This window comes from Heterocephalus glaber, unplaced genomic scaffold (genome assembly GCF_053883595.1).
Source record: "Heterocephalus glaber isolate CG9 unplaced genomic scaffold, H.glaber_assembly_v1.0 deba00001429, whole genome shotgun sequence".
Lineage (NCBI taxonomy): Eukaryota > Metazoa > Chordata > Mammalia > Rodentia > Bathyergidae > Heterocephalus > Heterocephalus glaber.
This window is the reverse complement of record NW_028258294.1, coordinates 24786895-24799388: the sequence shown is the minus strand read 5'-3', so window position 1 is coordinate 24799388 and position 12494 is coordinate 24786895. Positions and strand designations below refer to the sequence as shown.

Here is a 12494-nt window from a genome sequence, read left to right as displayed (position 1 = left end):
GCCCAGACTGGACTTAAACTCTGAGTGCTGGGATTACAAGCATAAGCCACCTTCCCTGGCTAGAAACTACCTTTTCAGATAAGAAATCTTTAGGAGAATCTCATGCCTATTAACATAACCAAGGTCTATGCAGATTCTAACACCACTTGCCTCATTTCATCCGGACAACAGTGTAAGGACTGAGAGGCAGCACTGGAAGACTGCAGAGCACAAGGCTTAGAGTCAGACCTGGGTTGAAAGCCTCACTCTTCCCCAGATAAACTTCAGTCACTTCACATGAAAAATGAAGATTGTGATATCTATATTTGCTCAATAAATTGAAATTAATATTATTGTTGGGTGGCTATTAATTTTATAAATTTTTAGAACCAGAAAACAAGAGATTAGTACAGTACTCTGGAACCACAGAAACCAGGGGTTGGGCAAAGTTTTGGAAAATTGTTGACTAAAACTGTTATCAAGATACAGTGAAACTAATATCAGATCGATAGGAGTCAGAGAGACCCACAGAAGCCAAGAAAGGAGGTGGGAGAGGAGCAAGACCTAGAGCAGAGACACAGTTCTACTCTGTCATGTTTCAGGTCATCTTGTAGTAAGTTCTGACCTCCTTCATGTCGCCATTCTAGAATTTCCAACATTGGCCCTACAGAGGTCCCGAGTCACGCAGAAGACACCAAATCACCCCGCTACAGACAGGCAGCCACCTGGTTCCACACTACAAAGACGCAGAGGACACCAGACCACCAGACCATGGTACAGAGTCCCGCTGCTCCCGGCCCAGAGGTAGGGGCTTCTGAGCCACCATCCCACTGATCCTGGTCCAGAGGAAGGGGCTTCCCAATCATCATCCCACCCGCTACTCCCAGCCCAGAGGATAGGGCTTTTGGACCAACTTCTGTCCCGCTGCTCCTGGCCCAGAGGAAGGGGCTTCCAGGCCACCATCCTTCCCACCACTCCCGGCCCAGAGGTAGGGGCTGCTGAGCCGCCATCCCACAGCTCCTGGTCCAGAGGAAGGGGCTTCTCGGCCACCATCTCTCCTGCTGCTCCAAGCCCACAGGAAAGGGCTTTTGGGCCACCATCCCTACCGCTGCTCCCGGCCCCTGTCCCACCTCTCCCAGCTTAGAGGAGGTAATCTGTGCAGGCACTAACAGCCTCCCGCCCCAGTTGAAATGAGAAAACATGTAAATAAGTCTCAAAACCAGACTTCCAGATCACCTACAGCAACCCCAAAGGGAAATGAGATGGAATACTCTGATACTCAACCACCTGGACCCACTGAACTGGCAACAAAAGGGGATCTGGAAAAAATGAAATCAGAAATAATTTCTCAGACAACAGGAGAAATTGTGCTCCTAGTGCAAGACATGATTAATAAATCTAGAGAGGAGCTCAGGAACATGATGGAATCCCAACATAGGAAACAAATGGAATCCATAAAACAGATGCAAATAGATTTCCAGGACATGAAAAACTCCACTGAAAGTCCACACAGCAGAATGAGCCAATGTGAGGACAGAATTTCAGATATAGAAGATAAGATTGCAATTAGTGACCAGGAAAAGAAAAATTGCTTCAAAATTATAAGGGAACATGAGAAATCAATCTAGCAGCTGCTAGATGATGCAAACAAGAATAACATAAGACTGATTGGGCTCAATAAAGAAACAGGAGAGAGTGCAAATGACATAAAAGATCTCTTCACAGAAATAATGGCAGAAAACTTCCCAAGCAGGGGAAAAGAGCTTGACATACAGATAAGTGAGGCATATAGGACTCCAAATAGCCTTGATCAAAAAAAATCTACACATAGGCATATAATTGTTAAGATTCCAGAAAATCAACAGAAGAACAAAGTTCTCCAAGCAGTCAGAGAAAAGAAACAAATCACATACAAAGGAAAGCCCATCAGAATCACAGCAGACTTCTCAACACAAACCATCAAGGCAAGAAGAGCTTGGAGTGACATATTCCAAGCCCTAAAAAAAAACAGCCTCCAACCCAGATTGATGTACCCTGCAAAACTATCTTTCAAAATGGATGGAGAAATAAGATACTTTCATGACAAAGAGCACCTTAGGAACTTCGTGAATACCAAACCAGCACTCCAAAGAATTTTACACAATAGCCTAGGAACAGACAACAAGGATCACAACCCCAGGAAGCAAAGCAGAATGAACCTATCTGGCATGACAAGAAATTAAATGTAAAGGGGCAGAACCCAACAAAAGGAAAAAGTCATGGCAATGACAAGTCAATACGTTTCAGTTATAACCATCCACGTTAATGGTCTCAATTCACCAATCAAAAGAAATAGACTGGCAGAATGGGTCAAGAAGCAAAATCCAACAATATGCTGCATACAAGAAACACACTTAATTTGAAAGGAAACTCATAGACTGAAAGTTAAAGGGTGGAAAACAATACTCCATGCAACAGGAACCTGAAAAAAAGCAGGAGTAGCTGTCCTCTTTGCAAATCAAGTAGATTTCAAACCAACACTGATGAAAAGAGATGAAGAAGGACACTACATCCTTGTAAAGGGAACAATCCAAGAGGAAGAGATGACAATCATAAATATCTATGCACCAAACGCTAGTGCACCCAACTATATAAAACAAATACTAACAGACATGAAAAGTCATATATGCACTAATGCAATTTTAGTGGGGGACCTCAACACCCCACTGTCACAAATAGATAAATCAACTAGACTAAAAATAAGTAATGAAATACTAGAACTCAATTGAACTCTTGAACAAATGAATTTAACAGATGTGTACAGAGTCTTCCACCCCACAAAATCAGAATACACATTCTTCTCAGCTGCACATGGGTCATTCTCCAAAACAGGCCACATACTCACACACAGAACATGTTTAAATAAGTGCAAAGGAATTGAGGTTATCCCCTGTATATTGTCAGACCATAGAGAAATTGGAGATCCATAGCAAAAGAAACTCAAAAAATTTCATAAACACGAGGAAATTGAACAACACACTTCTGAATAACCAATGAGTCACAGAGGAAATGAAAGAAGAAATCAGACAGTTCTTCAATTAAATGACAATGACAATGCAACATATCGGAATCTATGGGACACAATGAAAGCAGTCTTATGAGGGAAATTCATACCAGTGAATACGCATATTAGGAAAACAGAAGGAGCCCAATTAAACAACCTGATGCTGAACCTCAAGCTTCTAGAAGAAGAAGAGCAGGACAACTCCAGAGCTCATACAAGGGAGGAAATTATAAAGATCAGAGGAGAAATCAATGCAATGGAGACTAAGAGAACGATACAAAAAATCAATGAAGCCAAGAGTTCATTCTTCTAAAGAATCAACAAAATTGACAAACCTTTAGCCAACCTTTTCAGAAAAAGGAAAGAAAAGGCCCAAATCCATGCAATCAGGAATGAAAAGGGTGAAATTACAGCAGACCCAGAAGAAATCCAGAGGATCATCAACACCTACTTCCAGAACCTATAGGCCAATAAGATGGACAACATAGAATTTCCAACATTGTCCTTAATTTAAAACAGTAATATTTCCTGTATGGAAAAAAGGGACAGAGTAAAAAGAATAACACCCTTATTAAAAATATGCATATTAATATTCATATATTCAATACCTTTACTACTACTGGTCCCTACCCTCACATATAGCCCACTTAATAAATCTCCCTCTAGACCTCTTAATTAGCTTTACTGTTTTTATTTCTTCCAATCTCTGGCTCTGTTTTCCCAAGACAACTGGGATTTGCTCTATATCCTGGTTTTTCCTCACACTTGCTGCTGACATACACCTGAGTTTCATTCATTATTTGTGTCTGTCTTCCAGCTTCCCCACTTAGTTCTGGCTCAGGGACTACTTTGTCTTTGTTTGTTTGTTTCTATTTTTTCAGGGTTTTTTTGGTGGGGAATGGAACTCGGGACCTTGAGCTTGCAAGGCAGGTGGCAGCACCACTGAGCTAAATCCCCGGCTTTTTTCAGTTTTTTAACAGAGTCTAACCTTGTATTTCAGGCTGGCTATCAACTCACTATGTAGCCCAGGATGGCCTCAAACTTGTGGCAATCCTCCTGCCTCAGCCTCCCAAATGGTGGGACTACAGGTGTGCATCACCACCCAGGGACTTCTTAATAGGCCGTCAGTATCAAGCTTACCTCCCACAACCAACTCTACATGTTTCACTTGACTCAAGCTAATAGTTCCTGGTATTACTTCAATTATACCACTATCCTTTATCCTGTGTTTTTATTCTGCTCTTGTACTCCTACATATCCTACATCCAGTCTCTTTGTGCCAGTTTGTACTTTGACATCTACATTCTGAGGCCAAAAATTTACCTCTATATGTTTTACTTAGTGTTTTCTGATACACTGTTTCTAACATTTAGTACAACATAAAGAATAAGCCAAAAGAAAGAAAGCCTTAGTAGACAATAATGACTTAAAATCTTTAAAACTATATATCTGCTAAATTATGGAATCAAACGACACTAAAGAAAATTGTTATCTGAACAGTACAACCTCAACGAGGGCAAGGGTTTCATTTTATCACTATATTTTCAGTAATTAAATCAGTGCTTAGGACATAATAAATTCTCAATAAATGCAGAATAAATGAATTAAAACAAGGTTCAACAGGATTCAATGAAAAACAATGATTGCAAATAAAGCATTTTTGCATTTACACCCCAATAAGTTAAGACTCCTCTATACACTTGTTCCATTTATATAGTGCCATAGATTATTTCTAAGACATTTCTATGATCTTAGCACCTTGGATAATGCATTCATCCTCTGATAGTTACTCCCCCCTCAAACTTTTAAGATGTTTTTTGCTTCAAACTCTATCTAAATCATTTGACATATTAAAAATTTGTTTGGCATGATGAATAGAGCTAGTCTAACATTGATCTTAAATTCTCCACTTAGCACACCATCACTTTACCTACCTGTTTAAGTTAAAGGCAAGATAGGGATCTGAGGGAGGCTGTATGCCCTTCAATGGTACTGTAGGTAAGAGGATGGTTTCTATGTTTGTCAGATAAGAGTTTTCATGCAGTGTTTGTCTGGCTCTAGTTACTACCTCTAATAGACACAGATCCTGTATCATATATGTGTATGAAATATATATGTAGTTAATATATGCTTTTCCCTATAGCCATGGACACCTGTGTTGAGTTCTGCATGTTCTTCCTGATGTGGGCAGTAATATTCTTAGTATTTTTCTAAATAATTTGTCTGCTTTTGATCAATTTTCATTCAATGTGGAGGTGAGATAAAAAATTATAGCAAACTTTAAGAAATGGCAGATACCCACTCTTTCTGTAAACTCCATTAGATAAAATGATAATATATTGTAGCTAGTTTCACTTCTTTTTAATTTCTACCAGTAGTGTAAATAATTTTCATTTTGCCTCCAGAAGATTAACAAAAAATTGATTTATTTTAGGCTGGTCTGGTGGGAGATCAGAGTGGATTTCTTTAATAGGTCATATTATCATAATTTAAATTAATGCTTTCTTGGGTTTTAATATGACCATTTTTATCCCTGATGATCTTTGAAGAAACTTTTAAATGGCTAAAATTTAGGATTTAGAAGTCTCTGAGGGAAAGAGGTGCTAAATTTGATTAATTTTATGTCATGCTTTTGGGTATATGACATTCTTCAATGTATTTTAGTCAAGAAAGGCATTAAGACTACAGATGTGACTACTACTCATTAGACATGCTTGGTCCTGGGATCTCTTTAGGGCTTTTGAAAAACTTTTCTTTATAGAGGTATCTAAGTAATTATTATAATAAGCAATTTTCACCTAGAACTTTTTATCACTATAACATATCCAAGTAACTAACGTCAAAATAATGTAAGTAACTGCAGGTACAAACATGGTGAGTGGGGGAACTCGGGAGCACCTCTCCCACCTACTACCTCCCCAAATCTGGCTCAGTCTATTTGTAGTCATATTGCAGAGCTATGACCAGACTTAAATTGTGGCCTTAAGCCTTCCTTAACTTGCTGCCTATCAATTGAAGGTTACCAAACAGTGGCCTTCCTACTTGGCTTAATACCAGAGATCAAACTGCAGTCCAGGAGGTCACTTAAAACAATAATCTTCCAAAGGGTTCAGATCCACCCTACAATTTCCCTTCATTAAGAAGGCTTATAGACAAAACTTACTATAGTTACTTACTAAACTTACTAAGTTACTATAGTTACTTAGGAGCAATAAATAATTTAATAATCAGTTAAACAAAAGCAAATTGGAAATAGTTAAAAGGTATGTTACGGGTATGGAACTTGTGATCATGAGGATGATCTGAGTTAGAAACAGCTGGGTCTTCACTGAAGCCCAATAATATTAACCCATCAGACTAAAGAAATGAGCCCTGGCTTAGGCCCAGCCCTTAAACAGGAAACAGAAATGAAGTAGAAATCCCAGCAGTACTGAAGGTGGATATCAAGGGTGAGAAGTTAAGAAGACAGTACTCAAATACATGGTTAGGCAGATTGTTCCTGAGTGGCAGGAAACAAGAATGTGTCTAAGGTGGATAAGAAGAGAAGGAAGCAAACCAGATGGCAGAGATCTATGCCAGCCACTCTGAAGCTCTAGGAAAGATATCTGAGATGAAATGAATTTCATACTGAATCAAATTCTCAACTAATTTTATTGAGATGCTTGAGGAACCTGCCCTGTGAAACTCAACTCAGTTTGTATTTCCTTTCTTTGTTTCACTTTTTCTTTTATTTCACATACTTGAGACCCATCAGTATCCTGAATATCCCTCAACATCCTGTGCCAAATTTCTACTCAGTAAATTACTTGTCCCTAAATCTAAAATCTGAGATAAGAAACAGCCAGGTTCAGATGGAGTGTTCTATTATACCTACTCACTCCATTTCATGTACTTCAGAAGACAGCTAAGTAAATCTTGTAAAGCGTTTGACTTTCAATGATATGAACAGTGTGCTGTGGCACACATGCCATAGGTTCACCACTGTTATAGGTATATTAGCTCATATAACTGAGAAGGAAGACTGTCTTGGTTTGGGGAATAACTGGCACAATGGGACCTGAACTCCTCCATCAGAGATTCTGCTCTTTGCCTATTTTCTTGTATCTGCCTAAGAGGTGGCTACCGGAGCTGGGCTGCACTTGCCCTGATTTAAACTATAACAGAGAAGAAAAAAGAAAAAAATAACTTCCCTCCACTGACCAGCTGAGGAATAACATGGGTGAGGCCTCTAATGGGCCCATAATGACTACTCAGATCATCCTCATGACCACAAGTTCCATACCTGTAACACACCTTTAACTACAGCCTTGGGGGAGCCAATCTGATTTGCTTTGTTGAACTGATTATTAAATTATTTATTGCTCCTAAGTAATTATAGTAACTATACCTTTGTTTGGAGAAGTTTTGTCTATAAGCCTTCTTAATGAAGGGAAATTGTAGGGTGGATCTGAACCTTTGGAAGATTATTGTTTTAAGAATAATCGCAGAATAGCCAGGATGGCTGTGATTGGAAAAGAGAAATTCTCCAAAAGAACACATCCTACAACCAGTAGAAGAGGAAACAAACTTAAGGAGGGAGAGGGACATTCACTACAAGGTACCCATGGATAACTCCAATGACACTACAGAATAAACAATTGAAGGCATGAGATAATACTTAAATAAAACTTCTAGAATGTTATTTAAAAAGACTATTATTGAACACTCTTCAGTATGGTTATATATTTTTATATTACATATTTTATTATAACAGTTTTGATGACTTATGTTAACAGAGTTTCTTGCCCTCTGTGTGTGCACCAGTGTAACCATCATGACAATATATAAAAGGAAACATTTACCAACCCATTTTACAGGTAAAACTAACCCAAGGCACAGAAAGGCTAAGTGTCTTATGAAGCCATACAGGAGCCCAGGTCTTTGGATATTCAATTCCATGTGTGGTATGATTACAAATTTAATGCACACTATAACTCTGAGGTACAGATAGAGTCTTGTTAATCCCTATCCACTTTCAGGGAAGTTGGGGGAGATGTTAACTATTAATCCTCTTTGGTTAAAAACAGTCCATCCAAATAATTCAAATAAGTCTTTTAAGAAGGCTTTGTCTATCCAGACATGATGGCACATGCCTGTAATTCCAGCACTCTGTGAGACTGAGGCAGGAGGATCACAAGTTCAAGCCCAGCCTAAGACATTTAGGAATTTAGTGAGGCCCTGTCTCAAAACTTAAAAAAAAAAATTAAGGGGTGGGGTTGGGGCTAGGGATATAGCTCAGTGCAAAGGCCTGGATTCAATCCCCAGTACCAAAAATAAACAAACAAACAAAAACAACAAAAAATCAGGTTCTATATATGGAGAAAAATAAAAGTGTTCACATAGCTCTGCCTCCTCTCCAAGATGGTATCATGGCATAGAATAAAGAATGTGATTCTTAGGGTGGACCTTTTGATTCAAGGTCGGACAGTCTTCTAGCTCTACTCAATCCTGGGGCAATGTCACTTGTCTTCATGTGGCTGATGTCCTTTTTGTCCTGCTTGGTAAGATGCCTGAACCAACCTGGTTTAAGTGGGGATCCTCACAGCACTCTCTGAGCTAGAGAATCCACTGAGATCTGACTGTGCCCACCATTGGTTTTAGTCTGGGAAATAGATGCTGCAATCCTTGCTCAAAGACACTCCACCCTTTCATTGCACCACTCCTGAGGATAAATGCACTAGCTGGACTCTCAGCTAAGTCTGAAACTTGAAAATACCACCAGGGACTTGAAGAAAGCTTAGACAAACTAAAAATTTTTACCTGCTCAGCCTAACCAGACAGCAACACCAAAGTCTTTTCAAGTTTGGCCGTATTCTCGTTGGGGAAGCCAGCTTAATAGAGGAGCTCTGAATGAGGAGAATGAGTGCCATTTGTGGAGACCAGATGGGAAGAATGAGGCCTAATTGGCCTCCTGAGGAGAAAGAGGACATAGAAGCCTATTAACACGCTGCAAGGAAATGTAAAAACACCTAAGGTTAAGTTGTTTACCCAGATAAGTACCATGGAAGGGGGAGACAGATGAATCCTGAGGAACTCTAATTGCTCATGCCTGTGTCTGAGTGAATAAAGGTGCGTCAGTCATTTGGGGCTTTAAGTCGAAAGGAGACATGAGCCCCCTGGACCCCCAGATTTTAACTTGTTTCTGTGTCTCTTTTTCATCTTCGTCACCCCTTGGTCAGGTTCAAGCTCAGCTTCCAGGCTGGTTCCTACACCCATTACCTTTGCTTCTAAATCTCTCCCTCTTTCTGGGCTGAATCTTGCTGAAGAAACAGGGATATACAGATCTCACATCTCTTTTCTCCTCTATGTCTTTCCTCCATTTTCTCATATGCCCTGGATTGGAAGGTGTGATATTTTTGCTAGACCAGGGCTTCTTAAATTGTACTATGGATCAGAATCACCCAGAAGGCTTATTTAAAACAACAACAACAAAACAGACTATGTCCGCTTACTAGAGTTAAGTCTGGGGTGGAACTGAGAATTTGCATTTCTAACAAGTTCCCAAGTGATACCAATTCCTCTGCTCTAGAGACCACACTTGGAGAAGCACTACTGTAAGTCACTCTTCCTTCCCAATCTTGTGATGAAGCCCCAGTGCAAACAAAGGGATTTTTTTTCTACACACTAAAAGGACTTTATGATATGAATTCTTTCTTTAAAAAGGGTGCTTTCTCTACATATTAGGAGAACTCTATGATCTGAATCCTACTAGTTAGTCCCTTGATTTTGTTAGCTAGGACCTAGATTAGTAAATCCTTTATCACATTAAAATTCCTGGTTTTCCCATCCAAGTACTAACCAGGAATTAATAAGACAGAATAAAAAAATGGAAACAAAGTCTTTGTAAATGGGAAGGGATGGAGGGGTTGAAGGGAGGTCAGGGGAATGGGGAAAAAATAAGAACCAAGAGTGATTATGTAAAGGTGCAAATTTCTAATGATGAATCTCATTGTATACCTAATATGTACCAATAAAATTAATTTTTAAAAATTTTCTGATTTCCAAGCCAGTTTTCTTAGTGTACTCTATTTTGCATGACTGAAGCTGAATGTTACCCTGTGTGTTCTCTTTGCATTTCTTCTGTAATGCTAACATACCTGAAGGCAGACGAATATCCTTAGCTTAATAAGAAAGTCATAAGCTCACAAAGGAGAAAATAATCACATGTTTTCAAAAATATACCCCATTGGATGTATTTTCTGTCAGTGGAATTATAGGGGGAAGTTTTTCTTTCCAAATAAGTAAATAGTCTCCCTTCAAATATAACTATATACTTATGGTGCCTAGTGTCTTGATATAGAAGCTCAATATTTAGTAGCAGCTTCCTTTTTAGTTGTTTTAGCTAATATTTTCCAGATAACTGTATTTCTTCATCAACCTAATTCAGACTTACAAAGTGTCAAGGATAATTAGGGAGCCTTGCCTGCAAGTAGAAGGATGCAAAAACAGAAAACGATGTTTGAGGACTAATTGGACAACTATCCCTCCCTCCCATAGCTCAGCTGCCCACCAAGGGGAAGGCTTTAGGGAGAGAGAAGAGCAGCCACTCACAACTGGGATAGTTTGAGCTTTCCCTGCCTCCACATAAGTTCCTCTGCTACCAATGTGGTCCCATTCCTAACACCATGAAAAAATTTTTCCCCTAGGCTATCATTTGGTCTCCAGATATGCCCTTATAAATACTAATATACCTGGCAGGAATGCCACATTCAGAAGAACATTTTGATAGGAGTGCCACCTCCTAGCATGAGTACCACCCAGAAAAGGTGAACCCAGGTATGGTGTCCCCCAAACACCAGAAGACAGCCTGATCCTTCATTAGCACAGCTGGAGCTGAAACCCCAAATGGAGCAGAGGCAGGTGAAGCAGCCGAGCTATTGGTGAACCTCAGAGGCTTCTAAAACTGCAAAATTTCAGTGACAAGACCAAAGTTTCAACCCTGCTCCAATCATGTCTGAGGCTTTTGACCCTAGAGTTATGCAGTGCACAACCTGAGCAGCCATATGCAACAGCCCATGTCATTAGAGGGCAAAATAAATCATCACAAGAAGGAGAAGCAGAGTGCTCCCCAAGCTCAATCTCTCTCATTCCATGCTGAATGAAACCTCCTTGGGAAAATACTGAATCTCAAGAATTGCCAAGTTGGACAAAAACACACATGTTTTTCTTTAAAGGCCTTAATTTATGAGGTTAACTGCCAGAACTGCACATATCCTTCAGGTTGAACAAGAAGAAAAACATCCAGCTTTCAACTGCTGCCCTTGGTTACCTAAAGCTTTTAAAGAGAAGTAAAAAAGAACCAACAACAACAAAAAAATGTTTTCCAGTGAATTCTAAAAAGGGCCCTAGTAGGAAAAGACCCCATCAAATGTAACTGACCCATCCCAGTTCTGACTCGAGAAAGCCTCCTTCCGGGGAGCGACTACAGCTTCTTCCTCTCCTCCAGAGGGGCCACTGAGCTCCTGCCAAGGACCTGAGCATCTGCCACACACTGCTGATAGCTATTCACTGTCAATGGAAGACAGCCTGTGATCCTTTCTGGTAAAAAAAAAAAAAAAAAAAAAAGGCACTGGCAGCTATAGAAAGCCAACTGTGTCAACCGGTGAATTTTTCCAACTGTGATGCAAACTACCATTGATAAGCCAGGTGACCTCTAAGTTTCAGGCTGTTCACCTGAAAAGTCAGGGATTAGATCACACTCTGGGCATGGAGTCCTCCAAGCTCTAACATAGCATGTTATGCAAGATTCTCTATAGGTCTTTCAACATATTCCCCAAGGTAGGCTATACAAAGTGACCACTGCTCTTATTTGATGAAGGAAAGAGGCTATCCAAAGTCAGAAAGCATAGGAAGATCAGACACCACCTGGTTCTTATGGAGTCTCCTTTAGAATTTCTTTATAAAGATCATATCCAACATCCTTTGCTAAACATCAAGCATCAAACTACATGTAAAGAGTTAAATGAATCTACTGTCCCTCAATCTGTGAAGATCTTTTGAGCTAAAGCAATTTTCTCTTCTCTTTTTTCTCTTCTCAATGAGACCACCTCCTGAGCTTCTCCCAAAGGACAGGCAACCAAAAAGCAGAGACAGTTTCTCTCCTTGACTCAGCCCACCTGGACATTGTAGCAGCCTCTCCACCCTTGATATTCAAACAAGAGTTAAAAGTGCTCCAGGATCCTTCCCAAGCATTTCAACCTGGAGCCTGAGCTAACTGCAGGTTGCCAAGTGGAAAATGCACAAATGCATGGAAGAAAGAAATTGTGCGTTCAGGCTGTGAAGATAAGATGAACAATGGGAAGTTCTTGTAGGTGTCTCAGGCCCTACCTTTTAAATTTTCCATTCATTCAGGGATGAATTGGACCTGCTCCAGAGGGACGCCAGCTCTTTTCATCTTCCTTCCTAGTCTTTGGTTTTTCTGGAAGCTACTAAG

The 12494-nt window shown here is 39.9% G+C and overlaps 1 long non-coding RNA gene across 1 annotated transcript in view; it reads right to left on the bottom strand.

The window, feature by feature from the left end:
* LOC110344325 (uncharacterized) overlaps positions 1-12232 on the bottom strand; it is a 377838-nt gene extending 365606 nt beyond the window's left edge. Inside the window, exon 1 of the long non-coding RNA XR_015451649.1 lies at positions 8822-12232. This is a non-coding gene — a long non-coding RNA (uncharacterized LOC110344325). The remainder of the gene's footprint in view (positions 1-8821) is intronic.
* Between the last annotated feature and the right edge of the window lie 262 nt (positions 12233-12494).